At 39.6% G+C, this 21,352-nt stretch overlaps 1 protein-coding gene and 1 long non-coding RNA gene across 2 annotated transcripts in view; both read right to left on the bottom strand.

The window, feature by feature from the left end:
- LOC121637160 (retinoic acid receptor gamma-A-like) overlaps positions 1 to 5,411 on the bottom strand; it is a 36,186-nt gene extending 30,775 nt beyond the window's left edge. The window contains exon 1 of the mRNA XM_041981133.1: positions 5,244 to 5,411. The gene's annotated coding sequence lies outside the window, so the exon portion shown is untranslated. The remainder of the gene's footprint in view (positions 1 to 5,243) is intronic.
- A 5,322-nt stretch (positions 5,412 to 10,733) lies between these two features.
- On the bottom strand, positions 10,734 to 19,052 carry LOC121637161. The gene is made up of 3 exons (XR_006009805.1): positions 19,041 to 19,052; positions 16,600 to 16,603; positions 10,734 to 10,869 (listed from the first exon to the last, which is right to left on the bottom strand). It is a non-coding gene; the product is annotated as an uncharacterized LOC121637161 (long non-coding RNA).
- Positions 19,053 to 21,352: the final 2,300 nt, after the last annotated feature.

Raw genomic sequence — 21,352 nt, 5'->3', positions numbered from 1 at the left:
GTGACAGAGACATTTCTGTTTTAGTTTTTATGTATCTGCGTGATAAAAAAAATTGTGTAGCATCACAGATGTCCACATTAAATGGTTTTGTTTAGCTCCACCCTCTTCTTTTTTATTTTATTTCTTGTTTTGCTCATTATAGAAATATGTTGGTGTGGTATTGTGGACAATGTGGTGCAGCATTTTCAGGGAAATAGATGACTTGTGAATTAATCTGAATCCTTAGCTTTACAGAGTGATCAGCTCTTTTACAGTTGAGAAATGAATTCATATGATAAAGTCTTTTTCATGGGTCATTTGAGTCAGTGGGTGCATAAACAACAGCTTCCTCAAGATGTAAAGGTAAACATATACCTACTGTTAGAGCCCCTACTTAAAGTGACTGTTGTATAACAGGAATACATGTAAAAAATAATATAAGGTAAATTTTTAAACTTGCAAGTTAAAATGTAACACTTGTCAATATGAAGTAATTGTTTCACTGAGTTAGCCACTCAGAAGGTACTCAGAGCATAAATTATTTCAGTTTTGTACCCATTGTAATTTAAATTGCTGGGTTTCCGGGCATCATATAAATGTTAAAACCCAAACAGTACCAGATCTTAGCTGAATGAAGCAAGATGATTGCAAGTTTAAGCTTGTTGAAAGTAAAAAAAAGAAGCTTTATCAATCCCAGGGAGAAATGTTGAAATATTATATATATATATATATATATATATAAAAAAAATTATATAACAATAAAATCAATTACATAAAATTTGTGCAAACTAAAGGAAGAAATAACTTCATGTTCTTTCTGCCTGAATCAGCTCTTTGTTATTGACACCACCATCTTTTTGGGAAGGAAAAGAAAATTAGGACAAGACTTGAATTGTTTTGTACGGCATGTGCTTGTTCTGTCTATAATTTGTTTAAATGCCTGCCATACTCATTCCTACAGCAACGGGGTGGACTGCACTCTTTTACATCATTCCTTTTATCTTAATTAAAGAAACTCTCTGTGGGTTAACTGCAGGGTTTTTATTGCTAGACTTGGAGGAAATTCTAAAGGTTTGAGGTTAAGGAAGTCTAAAAACAGTGTTTATATTGAAATAGACTGAATTAAACAAAGTAGTTATAGAAGGCAAAAGTGAATTTTTTCCACTGACCTGCACCATGGTTCTCCATGATGGCGGACCTCCAACCTGCTAAGCATCAGTAATGTCCTTAATGATTGCTTAGTAGCTGCACATCCGACAGATGCTTATTGTTTTTTGTTTTATTACATGGAATGTGTTAATCATGGTAAAGAGTTTTAACCACTGTCAAATATGAATGACAAACACACTTTGATCTTTTGGGCTGCGAACAAACTTCATGAACCAAAATGTTGGCTTCTTCACCCTGCAGTGTTGTTGAGAGACTTTTTCTCCTGCCTGTAAATAGAACATAAAAATGGTTCCTTCTCCTCCCAACTATTGAGTCATATTTCTATTCATGGGTAATGTGTGTTAGCTGGAAAATAGGTGAGTGTTTAACGGCAAAATGCAATAGACATTTTATTTTTGAGTGTTCATTTGATAATCTTAATTGGTTCTTTTGTGGACACAAGCTTTTCTTATCTTCCATTCTTTCTCTTTTCTAAAATCTTTTTACTATTGTGAGTGCAAGCAGTTGGTATTTTATGTACTCAGGTTTTTTTTTTATTTGAACACTAAAGATGTATTATAAAACTAGCATGTTTTTTTATGTAAACAGAAATACAGATGTTACGTAAAGCAGATGTATCTATGGAAAAGAAGTGGTGAGGAAATAAAGACGTTCTGAGTCTGAGTGTAAACTCCCCTCAAAAACATTTAAATGCAGGAAAAAACACAACTTCTGCAGGGAAAATTACCTGTGAACCAAAAACCACAGACAAATCTTATTTATTCTGAGAGAATGCAGCCAGAGGAGCACACCAAGGAAAAAACTGCACATACTAACACACAAACACCATTAACAAGGAAAAAAAACACAGTCACCATCAGCCTCAAACAACATAATTAGATTTTCCAACAAATGACTGTACTATATTTCATGTCATACTGACATGTAAAAATGTGTTTTGAGAAGTACAAATACTGTTCACCCATAAACCATCACTATCTGACAGCCGTCATATAGCCACAAAATGCTTCTGGCAATGGTGCACACATACTTTCAATTTATAGATGCAATTATGTTGTTAGCTTAGTCGAGATTGTACACAAAGATGTATATATTAAGACTCAAAGCAGTATTTCATTTATGTATTCTGAGTATCATTATCTTGATGAATTATTGCCAGATATTCATCTAAGTGAAATAATTTCCAGCTGATGGGATGTAATGTCCTTTGCTCAGTTGGTGAGGTTTCATAGGACTGTGAGGACAACAGAGCATCTGTCTCAGACTGCAAGCAACAAGTCTGTATCTGAAGAAGATACTAGTACTCACTTTAATGTAACAAAACTAAAATATCAAGTTCCAGTAAGCAACTCAAAAGCAACAAGGGCCATCTTGCACTATAAAGTCAGAAAAGCATTAATTTAGCAGTAAATGTTTTCTGGTTAATATTTACATTAAATTAAATGAAAAGAGTTAGGCCCAATACCTGTTAGAGCTCAGGGTACACTGGTCACCCTTCAGCTGGGCTACTGTGGGACATTTCGACTGCCACATAACTACTTCTTGATATTAAAAAAGTAGAACCTATCCTACCCACAAGACTAAAAAAGGGCATTAATAGAGACAGGGCTTTAATTGATTATTCTTTTCCAGAAAGTGTCACTTATTATTGCCCTAATTTAAGTTGTCTGACACACATGCAACAACAATGAGTGACTTCTGAGTTAGCAGTGCTAATGGGATGATTTTGATGATTGCAATGTTTCTTACAGCACACAATGTTGTCATTATATGAATGATACCCCGTGGGTTGATATGGGTCTTCAGGTCGGCTCTGGGGTCAGCCCCCGTTGCTCCAGGCTCAGCAGCTCAACCACGGGTCAGGCCTTATTCAGGAATTAGGCAGGCAGCTTTTCATTTAGCATTAATGTCAAAAGTGACACTCGCACACATGCTCAATTCATTTCTTGCTGTTCTTCCACAAAGTGGATTAGAAGTGTGTTTGAAAGACTTGTAGCTTGTACTGGAGATCGCCCCCCAGGCGGTGATTAATAACACTGAGTCGCTCTAAGACTCACTGAGACACATTAAGCTTCGAATTAAAGAGAAAAAAAAGCACAGAAAACAACAATAAAAGTTACAATTGACTTTCCAATCTCTGAAACCATTGGGGAACATCAAACTGAACCGCAACCAGTGCACGGCTCTAACTAAATCCCTGTAGATAGCTCTGTGGACAATATGCAATTCTGCAAAACAAGAAAACATTTGTGTCCTCAGCTTTCAAAAACAAGTTGCAAACGGTTGCGTCTTTGTCTTGGAAGCTCTATGTCTCCATTTATATGTAGCAACCAAGAGAACAAACCCATACAAAATTAAACTCAGCTGACAGGCACCAGCAAATAGGAAGGAGAATTTTCCTTTTTTCTCTGATAGTGAGGAAATAAAAGAGAAAAAAAGGCAGTGAGACAGCAGGAGAAAAAGAAAGGCAAAAAGAAAGAGAAGAGCCAGACATCCTTCTCAGCCTAAGGGGCTGTCATTCTTCAAAAGTGAAGAGAACAAAGATGAGAATGCAGTGCAGTTTAAGTTATACCCAACACACCCTAACACACGGTCATGCAAGCACACGCATACTTTTCCAGTAGTTTATTCTCTGCATGGTAAAACCGAATGGAAAAAAATTAAAACTTAACCAACAACAGATGCACACTAGATGTTAGATTTGAAACGCTAGGTCTACTCTACAGTTTGCGCTTATTGGGCATCCACTGACAGAGAATATGACCGAGCGATGAAAGGCATGTCAGAGACGAGAGGGAAAGTAACATTTAAAAAGTCTAATATATAATACTGTATTTGCACCCCCTTGTTTATGCTCCTTTTCTTGACTCCACAATTCTGCTGATGAACATTCCTCCAGACATAAGGGAAAATTAATCTGGAATAGATTTGTCAAGAGTTTACTAGAATAGCTCGTAGCAAGGCCATGCATAGCAAGAGTTGGCATGGTGTGAGCACTCATCAGTGTGGTGTTAGTTGACAGATGCAGAGAGCTCAAATCAGCTGAGAGGAAGCACTTGGCATACAAACAAGCTCTTAATCATAATCATTAATCAAGTAGCGCATTTGTGTTTATAAAGCCCATGACGCACAAACGATGCTATCTGAAATGATTCAGCCTGTATATTTCAATGTGAGGGGGTCACCAAGTTTACACACACACACACACACACACACACACACACACACACACACACACACACACACACACACACACACACACACACAAACACACCTAATGCAAAGCAGGAGCAATGATCAGACACAGCAGATTGCCTTGTGATATCTGACATTGTCTATTTCAGTGTTTCCATCCAGCTTATGTAATTGTGTGGATGGGAACCAGTTTATTTAACCTTCAGGGGGGAAGACTGACCGATTGTGTACACACTCAGGTAGACTAGACCTACTCAGCCATTTGTGATGTTGATGGAGTGATCCATCAACTTTGACAGTCCGTCTGTTGGCTGAGAGCCTGCAGGCTGCAGCAGCCATCCCGTCTGCTGCCGGAAAATGGCGTGACATTGTTACAAAGCTGACCAAAACTGATGTTTGCAACTGTGGAAAGTGGCATGCCGTGTGTTGTTTATGGGATTCTTTTAATATCTGTGTCTTTCCTGAAAAATCTGTGGAATTTCAACATCCATTTTAACTGATTTCCCTCTTTTCGGGACAAGATTGTGATCTTTCAACAGCTATAAATCAGAGTTTGTAAAGTCAGGAATAAACACAGGGATGTGTACTCATAGGTGGAGCAAACAAATGAGGACACACTTACATGCGAGTACTGATCAGCTTTTTATTCTCTTCCTTTTAGTTGTTTCTGTTGTTCTTTCTGACCCCCTCAAAATCTCTGTTCTCAATTAAAGCTGTCCTCAGGAAACTCAATCTCCCCGCTCATGCTGTCCCACAAGCACACACACACATATAAAGAAAGGGAGAGGGACCCGAGCAACACATCTCACTCATGCTCTGACATGTCTTCTGTCTCCTTGCCTCACAAACCGCCAACAGAATGAACTCATGAGGAAAACACGACTGAAAAGCAAACTTACCGAACGCAGAACGTGAACTGCACAAACAACGGTGGTGAGTCGGGATAAGTTGGTGAAGAAGTGAGTTGAGAAGGAGTGTAGTACTTGTGTTTGTCAGTCAGAAGTCTGTCTCGGAGCGACGACAGAGCTTAGCCTGTTGCATTCCGCCTCCCTCTCCTTTTCCCGTCTCTCCCTCTCACTAACATACACCCTCTTTCTCTCTTTCTGTCGCTCCTCTTGAAATCATTGTGTACTTTGATTCACAAACCCTGCCTTTGTCACGTGATCTAACACTTCAAATATACAGCACATATTTTTACCAGCCACAGAATGCCCCAAGGCAGGGAAAACAGGGTTCAGAGAGCTTAGGTTTCAACTTGCAACCCCCCCCCCCACACACGCCCCCCACTCACCCCTTCCCACCCTCCACTCTTTCTTTGTCTCACTCTTTACCTTCACTCCATCTACAGAAGACTGTCAGTCAACACTGTTAAGTTGAATTTCAAATGTGCATCTATTTTCCTTGAATCGTTGAATTTATTTATCCTTTGCTCATCATCTAAGGATAGGCTGACACTAAGACATGCAAGAGAGCAGCACAAGGGCCTGCACACCTTTGGGGATATCAGTATCAGTGCCTGGCTTTCATTCCATGTTTGCATTGCCTTTAATTTTGGGACTGTGCTCCGCAAATGTGAGAGACCAGGGGATCAGGACAATCAAATACGTTATTGTGACTAAATATGCCTGAAGGGAAATCTCTGATCTACATTCATTGCTTGCATAAAATATGTTAAGAGGTGATCTAACATTTAATGAACTCGCAAACTGTGAGTTAGCCAACAGACAGTCTACAAATTAAGCATGCTTCTTTAGTAATGTATGTGGCAGCTTCTTTTAAAAGTGTATGGCATTTAAAGTGCTATCAATAGGAAAAGTGTACAAAAAGTTTCAAGCTGTCACATAAATATTAATTAACTTTATAAAATCCTAAAAATGTAAATGACTATGCGCTGTTTTTCTTCCTGCCTAGTTTGAAAAGCACAAAGGACCTTTCTCCTTTCAGCTTCCACAGCTTTAAATCTATTCAAGTTGACTCTTTTCCTCCTACAGGATTTTCCTAAGCAAATCAACCCAGTGGTTTTCTGGTAAGGAAACATTTAATGGAGTTACATTTGATCCGTGATGAGATCAAACCTGGCCAGTCAGCCCTTGAGGGCCAGAGCTAACTGCCTCTTCATGTCAGAGATAAAGCTGTCTGCTACTGTCTGACGGACGGGCCTCGGTGGCAAGTCAACCCACTGAAGGGCCATCCACCAACAAACAGTAGCAGTGCAGGCTGACTAACATATAAAGAACTAAGCTTTACATTTCTTGTTTACTGTCAGTTATAATGTCAAGTATAATGTCAGTCAAATATATTGAACCATGTGAATATAAGTGAAATGTTTTAAAATGATTAAATGGATGATTAGGTTTGCTCTATTCTGCCAAAAGCCTGAGGTTTTATATTTACATATAAATTAATACTAAAGTAAGGTTAGTTAGACTACTGAAACTGTCTAAAAGTGTTGGTTTTACATGTTCATATATCAAAACAATTCTTACTTTTCAGTCTGGTTTGTTTTATATAATTATCATATTATCTTTAAACAATTCAAGGAATTTAGAGGAATTTCAGTGCAGAAGGGGGCAAATCTTTGATCCTTCTAATAGCAAATCATCACAAACTGTCATTTGTCAGCAATTAGCATAACCTTTTGAGGAAGGGATCAATGTTGAAAGAAACTGTCAAGCACTACAATACAGAGTTATATGAACATATAATGCTTAAAAGTTTACTTTGCAAAAAGGAAGCGTCATGCTAACCTTGTCCAGAAGTGGTGTTGGCTTCATTTGGGACAGACCATCACACACTAGAGAGGTGTAGTCTAATCAGACAAATTAGGACTCCAGCAGGGGTGTTGCAGGCCTGAGATGCAATAATAGTTGTATATTAACAAATACTGAAGCTGACAAGGAAAATATGAAATAACTTGAATTCATACTAAACCTATGTGAAAATATGTTCTATAATTGTTTTGTTTGGTCTGTATACAAAATGATGATGTTAAGCAGTTATTCAGTCTTTTAATTTTAATATTAACATCATATGCCAAGTCTGCTTTAAGTCACTGTCTGAAACACATACATGAGGCTTCTGGCTAGGAGGCCTCATATATGTGATTCGGACAATGACATTGAAATCATAAGGCTCACTGTTACAACAATCTGTGTTACTGCCACATTTCTCAGCAACAGTGTGGGTAAAGAAGGTGAAAGCTGAGTGCTGGTTGTATTTCAATGCTGGTGAAATCTGCTTATCTGAGTGGAACAGAGGCATTTGTGTATATCTGAATGTAAATGAACTTTTTCTTGTACGTACAGATGTTGACACCAGCCTTCAGACACACTGAAATACATTTCTTTCCAGTTTAGTGCTAATAATTGTTAAAGATAAACATTGTTGGAGTGAGAAGATTAGGACATGGGAAAGGTTTCAATTAGCCCTGTAGGTAGGGTTTTTGATGGTACGATCTCCTATGAAGAGCCTACACATGTAAAAGAAAAAAAAAAGGGAATGGAAAAAAACTGAGCACGAAAAAAGAGGGGAGTTTATAACCTTCTGCAGAGCTGGAAATGGGGCCCTTTTTGGCAGCGAGCAGTGGAGAAACCGCAGAGCAGTGCGACTCTGGAGTTGAGGGGTGGAGGAATCAGGAGGAAGGCAAGGCAAAGGACGAGAAGGCAGAGGAGAGTGGCGAGGGTGGGGGGAAGAAGAAAAGAAACTGGTAAGGCGGAGGGTGCAGACGGCAGGTTTTAATCAGCAACAGGCTGTTGGTAATGAGATCACTATCCCACTGCTCTCAGATTGATGTCATGTGAGGCTCTTTGGTGTAGGGAGAAGCATGCAGAGGATGACAGGCATGCATGACAAGCTTGCTCGCTTTCTTTGGGTACACAAACATACAAGCATGTATACACAATTGCAAAGACAGAGCGACCTTCGTACAGCCCACAAACCAATTAACTCTGGCACCGTGGCTCACACAGAAAAAACCCAAGCACAACACACAGAGAGCCTTTAATACACCACAACACCCTGCTATTAATTTTCCCCCAGCAAGCAAAAGAGCTGACACAAATATAATCACACCCACACGTACACCATAAACACATTTCGGGTCCCAAGGCTCCTTTATGTATTTTCTGTCTCTCAAGCTGCTAAACATGCCTACACACACAAAGAACATACTGTACCAGTGGCGAGGGTTGGCTAGACTTGCAGGCGAAAAAAGAGGGAGCAAACGAGGAGAGAAAACAAGGGCTGGGGGAAGAAAAGGAGGGAGGAAAAATGGAAAGGAGTGACACTGGGTAACAGTTGGTAACTTGGGGTTGTGGAGTTTAACAAACAACTTGAGGATTCAAGGTGTTATGACACCAAAACACAGGCAAATCCCCATGTGTATACAAAGAAACGCAAATACACTACACCACAAACGCTAAGCAAATTTTAAATCTCCAAAGTAATCTGCATATTTGGTGTTGTTTGCAGCAATTTGTGGTTGTGGCCAAACTGAGACAGAGAGCAGATGAGGGGGGAAAAAAGAGGGTTGGGGGTGTACACGTGCATCCAATGAAGAGCAAATAGTTTTTCCTATATAAATGTTCCCCCAAATTCAACCATGATGTCACCATGAACCTGTTGTGAACCCAACTCTGTCAACTACCATTACTGTCTCATCTCCTCTCTGTTCCCACTCTGCAGCTCTGCCTCTCCATCTTCTCCCACTCTATCCCCATCTTGCCCTTGGACTTCCACTCTTTATCTTTCACCATACAAAGTTGTCTGGTTACATTTTCCTTTTCAACACAAACTGCTACTTTCCCACCCACCCACCTTTTCCCTGAACCCAACCCCCAAAAACACACATCACAAACTGCTCACAGCCATTTGGAAAGTCTCTCGTATAATAAGGACAGTTTTAATCAGAACAAGCTGGCATATTTTGAGCACGACCAGCACTTATGGTAATTCAATCAGAAAGAAAGGAAAAAGAGGGGGGAGAGCAAAGAAAAGAAAATGGGGCACACGGAGGGTAGCAGAGTGTGAGATGGAGAAATAAGAAAAACAGAGGGAGGAAAAAGGAGACAGTGGGCGGATGGGAGGGTGAGGTACGGGTTGAGTGGTTAGCAGAAGTTTAATCCACATGTGGAAGTGATTGTCTAATTACAGCTGATACGTGTAAGTGTTACTGCCTGCAGGACAGATGAGAATTGGAGGGTGCAGCACCACGGAAATTAGATGATTGGATGAGGGAAAAATTAAGAATAGTAATTGGAGGAGGAGGAAAATACTGAGGGAAGAGTCAGAGTTGGTCCTGCCTCATTTCCTGCTTCTTTTGCCTCAGCTATAGGCTTTTTTCAAATGTTCTGCCATCATTGTCATAATGGAATTAAGGGGATATAACTATAAAAAGATATTACAAACAGAGCTTAACTTGTTTATAAAGTTATTGGCAACTCACCCAGATCACTGCCTGCTTTACCCCCTTCCATCAGGGAAGAGCTATGAAGACAGTAAGACCACGGACTAACAAACTATGTATGCATGTTTATATTTATGTAGATTTGTGTATTAAAATATGCATGCATACATACATATGCACACACAAACACAAACATGCACAAAACACACAAATATATATATATATATATATATATATATATATATATATATATATATATATATATATATATATATATATATATATGAGCCAAAAGGCAAAGCTCTCGATTTACCAGTCGATCTACGTTCCTAATCTCACCTATGGTCACGAGCTGTGGGTAGTGACTGAAAGAACAAGATCGCGAATACAAGCAGCTGAAGGGGCTCTCCTTTAGAGAAAGAGTGAGAAGCTCGGTGATCTGGGAGGGGCTCAGAGTAGAGTTGCTGCTCCTCCACATCGAGAGGAGTCAGATGAGGTGGCTCGGGCCTCTAGTTAGGATGCCCGATGGATGGATGGATATATAGATAGATATATAGATAGATAGATAAATAGATAGATAGATAGATAAAAGGCTAAACTTTTGATTAACCGATCAATCTACGTTCTTACCCTGACCTATGGTCACAAGCTGTGGGTAGTGACCGAAAGAACAAGACTGTGAATATAAGCGGCCAAAATTAGTTTTCTCCACAGGGTGGCCGGTCCTTCCCTTAGAGATAGGGTGAAAAGTTTTTTGATTCGGGAGGTGCTCAGAGTAGAGTCACTGCTCTTTCCCAAAGAGAAAAGCCAGATGATGTGGCTTTGGTCAGAATGCCTCCTGGACACGTCCCTGGTGAGGTCTTCCAGGCACGTCCCCTGGGAGGAGACCCCAGGGAAGACCCAGGACATACATATATATATATATGTACATATATATATATATACATATATATATATATATACACACATATATATATATATACATATTTATTTATTTTTTCCCATTATCTTGACTGCTTATTCCATTACAGGTCACGGGTGAGCTGGAGCCTATCCCAGCATTTTAACAGGTGAGAGGCAGGGTACACCATGGACCGGTCACCAGTCTTTCGCAGGGCCAACTAAGATAGACAAACAACCATTCACACACACACACACTCTCCTAGGGAGAATTTAGAATAAGCCTATCATGTTAATCATCAAGTAACCTATCATGCATGTCTTTGGACGGTGGGAGGAAGCCGGAGAACCCGGAGAGAACCGACGCATACACGAGAAGAACATGCAAACTCCACACACTTGGTGCACAGTGGTGTGTTGGTTAGCACCGCAGCCTCACAGCAAGAATGTTTGCCGGTTCGATCCTCGGCTGGGGAGCAGTTCGAACCTGGGGGGTGGTGGCCTTTCTGTGTGGAGTTTGCATATATGTGTGTGTGTGTATATGTATGTACGTGTATGTCTATAAGAATACATATACTGTCTGTGTTCATATATATAGTCTATATCATATTGTTAAGTCATATCTTGGCTAAACTGGAATATCTGTCTAACTGTACTCTCCTAATATTGCTAATGAACTGTGCATCATTGTAACACCTTAAAATATGAATGAAAAATGCTATGAGGCCAAAGATATACATATATTGGTTATTTACATACCCTTCATATATTGTAAGTATATTTGTGTAAAAACCTATTAGATAGAATTTATTAGTACCATACCTGTCAACACTGTGTTGTTACTTTTCCAACTCACTTTTAGCATACTTTAAAGCTCTATCCTTTAATTACTGTTGCTGCTACAATGACAAATGAAATTTTGTTGTAATTTTACAATGACAATAAAGTCTCCATCTTTTTTTTTTATCTTTTAAAGAAAATATTTAATATAGGCAACTAAAGTACTTGGTTAAAGTTAATCCTTAAAAGTGTTTGGCTATGGTTTAAATATTTGGGTATGGACTTTGTGTTCAGATAAGCTAAAAAGCTGTATAAATTTTATACATATTCACAGTACAAATGTAATAGTTGTGCCAATTATGTCCTCGTCATTGGTCCTGTAATGATGCTGTCATTGTGTCATTCCTAGTGAGTCTCTTTTCCTTTATGGTGAATTTGTACATCTCCAATTGGTTTATTTCTTTTGTTACAAGTGCTTTAACCCGTTAAGGCCCGACCGATGAAAAAATGGTAAGAAAGGTCCAATTTTTTTTTAATATGAGGTCTTTATTTGGCCCTTTAACAAAATGTAACAAAAGAATTAACATTTTTTTGAGAGGGATATCTACCATTTATTACCATGTGATACATTCAAAATATTATAATGTGATTTTCTGCTTCTGTGTATCTATTAGGGGACAGAAGACAAGTATCAAGTTGTGTTCAACAGGATTTTGAGCAAAGTTTATACCATAAATTGAAGCAAAATGTCTCAGAAATTGTATGTAACATATATGCCACGTCGGGCTCCTATGGGTCAAGATGCTGTCAAAATAACTAAATTCTCATATTCCACATCACTGCTTCTCATCCAATAATAATTTTGCCTGCTTTATGAATGCCAATTAAAACCTATACCTCATTTTTAAAATATCATTATAATTCACTCTGCCTTTTGATCCACATGTAACTTTCCTTCTTTTGCCTCATTTCTTTTAATCTGAGTTCTCCAGGATATCTCATCTGTCCCAGATAGTTCCTAACTCCTCCACCACCAGCTCCTAGACTCCAAGGGATCCAGTTCCTATCATTCATATTCGCTGATGACTCCATCTTTCTTACAGTCCTACGGCTCAATGGAGTCTGCCAATGCATTTAACATAAAAAAGATTTTCTCCAAACGATCTCTCCTTTATTGAAAGATTTCGTAATATTACATGTGTCTCAGCCTGCATGTGATGAGTCTTGCTATGACTATCTTAGCATGTTATGCAATAGTCAGTGGCTGTCTGAAGATCTCCAAAGGTTTGTTCATGCTGTGCAAAGTATCTGATCTGTTTTGTTTGTCTGTTTTTCAATACAGTTTATGACAAAGGTGCAATAAACTTTACCTTTTCCTGTTTCTTACTCCCAAAAAAGTCCTCCTCCTTCAATCTCCATTCACTGTGCTGACACAAACCAGACCAGCAGTCAGAGTATATATTCTGGTCGATGGCTTACTGCACAACTTTCATCATTTTAAAGAAAGTTATAAAGAACAGATTTCTCATTTTTCCATGCAGCAAGTTTCCTTGAATTTAAAATTTTAAAATCCTAACACTGTATAATAAGCAAGTATTGTACACAAAAAGAAGAAAAAGAAAGCATTTAATTCTCCAGCTCCATATGTATTTCTGTTTAATTCAGTTCAGAGCAACGTTTTGCCCCTCAGGCTGTGTGCAAGATCAGTAATCATAGCAAGACAAATGGCAATGATGGCATAACTTAAAAAAAAAACACATTAAACTGCTTGGATACAGTGAGGATGGAACTGCCTGTGCCCCTCAGGACAATCTGGCACCTCTTCATAAGAGGGCACCTGTCAACAGATCTCAGCAGATCTTGGCTGCCTACTGTCTGCCTGTCAAAAAAATGTAAATGCCCTCTGGAGAGTAAAGAGGAGACATAGGCAGTTACTGCTGTCACAGAACTTTACTTTCTTTATGATGTTTACAAGCAAACTAATACGGGTTGTGAATGTTGTTTTGTGTGAACTATAAGGCCTTACATAGACCCGTATCTCAAGACTATAGTAAGGATACGCTCCTTAGCTTGTCTTTATATTATAATAAGCTGCTGCTCTTTACAATCCACTTACTGAGCTACACAAACACTACTGTGTCAATCTTTTCAACAGAAACTACTGTATGAGCTTTAACTTAGCTGATTTCAGGTTTTTTATAAACACCTTGCAAAGTCATCTGATTTTGGACGTCTTTACTGTAAGCTAAACTGTTTTCAGCATTTAGGTGTTTCTTAAACTCACATGTTCCTTCAGTGGAAACTGATCTCCATCCCTGATGGATGTCCTCACCGTGGAGAAAGTCGAACTACCTCGTCGGCTATAATGTGATGGCTGTGAAAATGACATGTAAAAAGAGATTACAAACACATAAAATCACAGCAATAACAATATTTCAGTAAAAACAAACATCAGGTGTTCCAGGACGTTTTTTGAAGCATTTACAAATGTATGAATTGTGAGGTATGAGCTTCTGGCTCCAGCCTATATTAGTAAGAACATAAATAGTATTAGAATGTGCATGAAATAAGAACCAGTAACCATCAACAATACAACACCAGCATCTCCACTGCTCCAAAAGAAAGTTAAGCCAATGAGAAAACGGGTCCTACAGGTTACATTATAATTTAAATTGTTACAAAAATATGACACGAGAGGGTAAATGTTGATGCTAAATACATCAGTGAGTGACAGGTGAAAGCTTAACGTGTCACCTGTGGCAGGAGAAATGTTGCCATGTGACTGAAAAATCTTGTAAATGCAGTGAGTCACTATTTTTTTTTTTTTTTTTTGTAAATCTAACCCAGGGACTCAGCACACTGTGTACCAAAAATACAACATGTTTAATTTTAACAGGGTATGAGAGCCATGCTCTTTATAACTCTAATTAGAGAACCAATGTTAATGCACTGTGAGCCAAATTTAGTCCTTCCTGCATATCTGCTGGTACATGCTCATATATCCACACCCATGTGTTTAAAGAAGAGGAAGCAGGTTTTCTAGCATTTACAATATTTACTTGTTTATATTTATACTCATATGTGGCCACTTATTTTACTTATTCAGATGGACAAAAAGCCAGGACAAACAAAAATATATATAAACTTCATATACCCATGCTAGAACTGCCCCCTTGTGGGAAACAAAAAGCACCAAAAAGTTCAACATTTTAGAGGCACGAGTCAGAGAATTTACAGAGGATTTTTGTTTTGTTTTGGGGTTTTTTAAATATCATTATGACACCATGAATGTTTATTAGATTGGGAGATTACCCAAAATACAAATGACCCAAAAGGTTTCAAGGAAACGGTTGCTGTTCCAACACACAGCTTTCTTCATCACAGACATGTTTATTTGCTACTGGGCAACACCTGAAAGAGCACATGCTACCAGGCTTGGCTAACCTGTCACGCTCAGATGACCTAAATCTTTGTTGGGTTCAATAACAGTGACAGTAGACACATCTGTCATTGCCACAAAATGTTAGCTGCATAGTTCATATGAACCACAAGGAGGTGCTGTTTAATAGCTAATTACAGCTCATCAAAGCCAGAAGATTTTTAAATTTAGCATTGAATAGCAACATACATCTTTACTTTACATGCATATGACCTATGGAGCAGCTCCACAGATAGTTTTAACTTTCTTAGGTACACCTTGCTAGTAATGGGTTAGACACCCCCGTCCCCCCTTTCACCTTTAGATCTGCCCTAATTCAGTTCAATTCATTTCAGTTTAAAGTGCTTATTGTCATTTGCACAATAAGGAAACAAGTTTCCCTGAACAATGAAATTCTTACTTTGCCGTCCACACTGAATACCATAAAAAGATTATTTAAAAAAAGTAAATAAAGTAATCTATGTATAAATGTGTCGTGTGCTACATAAACTGTTGTACCACATTCAACAATGAATGATTAACTATGCAAAAACTATCATGAGGTAGACAGTGAAATGCATGTGCATTATCGACTAATATAATAATAAAATGCTTAAAAACAGTAAACAATATTATTGTCACTGTGGTGTTGACAATATAAAGTCAGTGTGCAGTTGCAGGCCGTTGTTACAGACTCCTGTCAGCTGTTAAGGAGTCTGATGGCCGAGGGTAAGAAAGAGTTTCTGAGTCTGGTTGTCCTGCATTTCAGACGTCTGCATCTCCTGCCTGAGGGGAGGAGATGGAACAGTCCATGTTGGGGGAGAGTGGGGTCTTTGATGATGGAGCCAGCTTCACTGTGGGCTCTGTGCTGGTAGATGCTCTGCAGAGAGGGCAGCCGAGTCCTGATGATCTTGGACGCAGTCTTCATCACTCTCCGCAGGCGTTTGCGGTCCGTGACAGTAGAGTTGCTGTACCACACGGTGATGCAGCTGCTCAGAATGGACTCAATGACACAGCTGTAGACATTTCTGGGGATATTTGGTGACATGCTGAACTTCCTCAGCATCCTCAGGAAGTACAGCCGCTGCTGAGCTCTCTTCACCAGCTGTGTGGTGTTGAATGTCCAGGTGAGGTCCTCGCTGATGTGGACCCCCAGATATTTAAAGCTGCTCACCCTTCCACTTCCAGCCCGCAGATAAGCAGTGGCTGGTGAGGGTTCCTCTCCTTCCTCATGTCCACTATCATCTCCTTGGTCTTGTCATTGTTGAGGGTGAGGTTGTTGTCCCTCCCTCCTGCTTCATCCCCGCCAGTAATGCGTCCTGTCACAGCAGTGTCATCCGCAAACTTCAGGATGGTGTTTTCCTTGTGGGAAGCCACACAGTCATGGGTGAACAGGGTGTAGAGAATGGGAATGAGGACACACCCATGTGGTGTGCCAGTGTTAGTAATGATGATGAATCCTGAAGTCCTGTTCCTGATCCTAACAGACTGAGGCCTGCCAGTCAGAAAGTCCTGGAGCTAGTCGCAGAGGATGGGGGGTAGTCCCAGGGAAAACAGTTTGTGGGTGAGCTTGTGGGGGATGACCATACTGAATGTTGAGCTGTAGTCAATAAAGAGCCTCCTGATGTGGGAGTTTTTATTCTCCAGGTGTGAGAGGGAGATGTGAAGGGCTTTAGGTGGACCTGTTGGCCTGGTAGGCATACTACAGGGGGTCCAGTGTGTCTGGTAGGCAGCTCTTAATGTGGGTCAGCACCACTCTCTCCAAGCACTTCATAATGATTGTAGTGAGTGCTACTGGTCTGTAGTCATTCAGGCAGCTAGGGGTGTTCTTTTTGGGGACGGGAACAATGGTAGTGGTCTTAAAGCAAGGTGGAATAGTTCTCTGGTTGAAGGAGAGATTGAATATGGAGGTAAGAATATCTGTCAGCTTGTTGGTACATGCTCTGAGGGCTCGTCCAGGGAAGTTGTCTGGCCCTGCTGCTTTGTGGGGGTTGATCCTCCTCAGAGCTTTGTTTCCCTGGGCTGAGACGCGGGGTGTTGTTGTCCAGATATCTGAGGGCCTTCTCTCTGTATGGGGGGTAGAGGTTTCAAAGTGAGTGTAAAAAATGTTGAGGTCATCTGTGGTGCTGATGGTACTGGAGCTGGAGTGTGATGTGCTGCATACCCTGCCACATGCGCAGTGGAGTAGAAGCCATCTTGGTTTGCTGTGATGGCTTTCTTCAGCCCATATTTCACAGCTTTATACTCAGTCTCATTGCCAGATGTAAATACAGTGGAGCAACCATGCAGCATATGATGTACCTGATTGTTTATCCAGGGCTTCTGGTTGGGGAACTTCCTGACTTGTATGGTGGGCACAATGTTATTCACACAAGTGCTGATGTACCCAGTCACATAGTCAGTGTGATCCTGTACACTGACAGAAGAGTCCTTCAGAGTGGCTGCAGCTTTAAACACATCCCAGTCTGTGTTAGCAAAACAGTCCTGCAGTGTGCCCTCAGTCTCAGGTGTCAAGAGCTTAACCTGTTTGGTGACTGGCTTTGATTGTTTGAGTCTTTGTCTGTACGCTGGGCACAGGAACAAAGAGATGTGGTCCGAATGTCCGAAGTGGGGGCAGGGTGCAGCCCTGTATGCACCCTTTATATTGGTGTATACATGATCCAAAGTGTTCTTATCACAGGTGGGCATGTCTGCATGATGGTATTTGGGAAGTACAGTCGGTAGGTTACACTGATTAAAATCACCTGCAGAAATAAAAACAGCATCAGGATGAGCGGTCTCTAGAGCGCTGATGACAGCGCCTAATTCTTGGTGTTATAAATTCAACAAAGTGTTGGAAACATTCCTCAGAAATTTTGCTCCATATTGACATGTTAGCATCACACAGTAACTGTAGATTTGTCAGTTGCACATCCATGATGAGAATCTCCCGTTCCACCACATTCCAAAGGTGCTCTATTTGCATGGAGATCTGGTGACTGTGGAGGTCACTGGAGTACAGTGAACTCATTTTCATGTTTAAGGAAATGGTTTGAGATGATTTGACTTTATGACATGGTGCATTATCCTGCTGGAAGTAGCCATCAGAAGATGGTACACAGCGATCATGAGGGGATGAACATAGTCAGCAACCATACTCAGGTAACCTGTGATCTTTAAATAATGCTAAGGGGCTCAAAGTGGGCACTGTTACACCACCACCAGCCTAAACTGTCAATACAAGGCAGGGTGGATCCATGCTTTCATGTTGTTTACATCAAATTCTGACCCTACCATCTGAATGTGCCAGCTAAAGTTGAGACTCATCAGACCAGACAATGTTTTTCCAGCCTTCTGTTGTCCAGCTGTGGTGAACCTATGTGAACTGTAGCCTAAGTTCTTTGCTTACTTCAATTACTGTTGCCTTTTATCGTCTCCAACCAGTCTGTCTATTCTCCTTTGACAAAAACAGGACCTTTGGTCCACACTAAACCCTAGAGATGGTTGCGCATGAAAATCAGTTTCTGAAGTACTCACAAGAGCTTGTCTGGCACCAACAATCATGCCATGTTCAAAGTCACTTAAATTCCCTTTCTTCCTCATTCTGATGCTCTGTTTAAACTTCAAAAAGTCATACTGACCCTGTGTACATGCCTAAATACAGCGAGCTCCTGCCACGTGAATAACTGATTGATCATTTGTGTTAACAAGCAATTAAACCTGATAAAGTGCCCCGCGAGTGTAAATCTTTGTATGCATTCATCATTTGTTGTATTGATTAGATAATCAATTAAATAATTGTTCTGGAGTCAAACTGATTTATGTGTGAAAATACTTCCCCAATAGGTATTTTATTCAATTCAGATCATTTTTTCTTTACAGTGTCACCAATTGGAAGCTGAAGATCAAAACTGGTTCTACAGTTCATTTAAGATAGGCCACATCACTGTTATTTAATAAATCATTTCATACAAGGGGAAAAAAATCTCCTTATGTATATTCTTAATGTGATATTAACAAATAGTCAAGGCTGTTGAATTAATGCAGAGAGGCAAAAATTATTCAGTATAAAATTAAGCTCAGGCAAACAAATCATATGATAAACTGAAGTATATATGAGTGAAGTCAGTGGGATAATTAGATTTTACTATTTTAGTAATATTAGTTTTCTTGTACATAATGTCACAGTTTGGAGAAATGTTCAAATTAAATGACTAATTTATCTTTAGATCATTGTAAATGATCCAGATCACACTGAAATCCGATGAGTAAAAGACGAAATTAATATCAAGCACTTCATGACCCTCTAGCCTAATTCCCCACCAGTCAGAGCCTGCGGTGGGGAGCTTGTGATTCAGCTCACCTATGAATAAGAAAACAGAAAAAGCTTTTGGATAAACACACCCCACCCAACCCCTCCTAAGGCTGAGATAGGTGACCTAAATTTAATTTCTTTGTTTTTCTGCCAGGCAGCGACAGGCGGTTGTCTTTCTGTTAGGAAGCGGCGGTTATAGGCACATTTAGGCTATTTTACGACACTCGTGTTTCACAAGCAGCTCATGACCTACATTCTCTGTGTCCCAGCCAATCTCCGGCGACACTTTGGCTTCCAGCAATCACAATCTGCGGAGAGAAAGGAAACGTGAGGAAGAGGGGGAGGGTTGGTGGGAGTCACGCTGAGTACCGCCCTGCCCGCACGTGCTGACTTTTCTTAGGAAGAGATCGTCTACCACAGAAAGAGAGTCACTCCTTGTTTGAAAGGTTTCCGGGTTGACAATATACACGCAATAGTCTCTGCGCATGCGCCCTGCTCTTGAAGTGTGTCTCGACAAGCATTTTCTTCTCATTCTCAATAATAATAATAATAATAATAATCTTTTTTTTATCACAAAAATTGCTCTACCTGTTAAAAATTTATGTAAAGCATATAGTAACACAGTCATGAAAAATACACACAATACTTCATGATGTGTTTAAACTCATATAGTGTCTGGTAGTTAGTCTGTAGTAAAATACATAACTGCATTTAGATGAAGATGTATATTTAACTGATACAAAAAATCTTAACACATTTTCCCTGTAATTCATTTGTAATTGTAGCTTTTTAACTTACATTTCCAACAAGAGAAGTGCAATATTCTCTTCACAGACTCCAGTATATTCTAATGACCATTCATACTGATTATACTTGTTTCCCACACATTCAAGGAGTCTTTCTAATGTACGAGTGGAAACATGCAGCAGAAAGTCATTTCCTCTGCTGTGATTTTGAGTGGCTTAATAGGCAGGATAATAAACGCTGAGGCTGCATGTCTCATGCTGACTTGCTATGATATGAGGAGCATGTGTGTGTCTTCTGAGTGGGAGAGTGTCTCCTGTGTTTTTTTTCTGACATAAAATATGATTTTCAATGTGTTATCACTGCCTTTTTACTACCAGTGTTGGGTACTGTTACTTTTTAAAGTAACTTATTAAAGCATCAAAATGTCACAGGCAGCATCACTGGTGTGTGGAGCAGTTTATGTATTTTGCAGGCACTTGTTGAAATTTGAATTGCATTTCTTCACAATTGCTGTAATCATCTAGACAGTTTGCACATTATCGCGAAGCCAATATTTGGCCTATAAACAACCCCTACAAAGTCATGAAAGAACTTCCAGGTAGTAAATGTGCAGCCTTCTCTGCCATCTGAGTTAGATGTGCATTCACAGTGTTATTGAGAAACAGCAGTGGAAAAAAAGCACAATGTTTCAGGGGTTTTCTTTATTTTGTTTTTCTTTATTTTTGTGGCAAAAAAAAAACAAAAAACATGCTCATTTGACTAAATACAGATTTACATACTGTGGCACCATGCATCCATCTTGAATCCTGTCTCCTCTCTGAGCTCTCTCCAGCCAGATAAAGTCAATCCAGTTTTGACTCTTGTCTTATCACTTGTCCTGTCACGTTCCCCCTTTTCCTCATTTCCTTAGATTATGTTGTCTTGCTTCTCTTTGCACAATCAGCCATTAGTAAGCATTCAAAATGTCCAGTGTGTTGATATTCAGTTGGTGGCATGTGACATGGTGCCATAAAGCAAAACGCAGCAAGTCCATGTTTATTTATATAGCACATTACTTGAATTCCCAGTTGCCCAAAGAACTGACCAATAAAACAACTACAACATTAAACACTACACAGTAAAAAAAAAAAAAAACAAACAAAAAAAAACACACTACGCTGTAAAACTAAATGGTCACGTCAAGTGCAGTTTTTCATTTTAGTGCAATAAACATCAACATTTCAGGCCTATTATATTTGATCTTATTCATCCACTAAACCTCTAAAATAATTTTAAAAAGTCAAAACATGTTTTGAAACACTGTTTTCCAGTTCTTTTAGTCCATAAATTCCCGTTCTGCTAAAATGTATCAGCTCTTTCTTGGATTGTGTCCTTTTAATAGTGTCAGTTTGTGTTTTGATTCCTATACCCTCGTCATGAAAGGAAAGAGGAGTGATACCTCTCGCAACTCTTACTGTCTTTTCCG

This window comes from Melanotaenia boesemani, chromosome 3 (genome assembly GCF_017639745.1).
Source record: "Melanotaenia boesemani isolate fMelBoe1 chromosome 3, fMelBoe1.pri, whole genome shotgun sequence".
Taxonomy (NCBI): domain Eukaryota; kingdom Metazoa; phylum Chordata; class Actinopteri; order Atheriniformes; family Melanotaeniidae; genus Melanotaenia; species Melanotaenia boesemani.
This window is presented reverse-complemented; position numbering and strand designations above follow the sequence as displayed.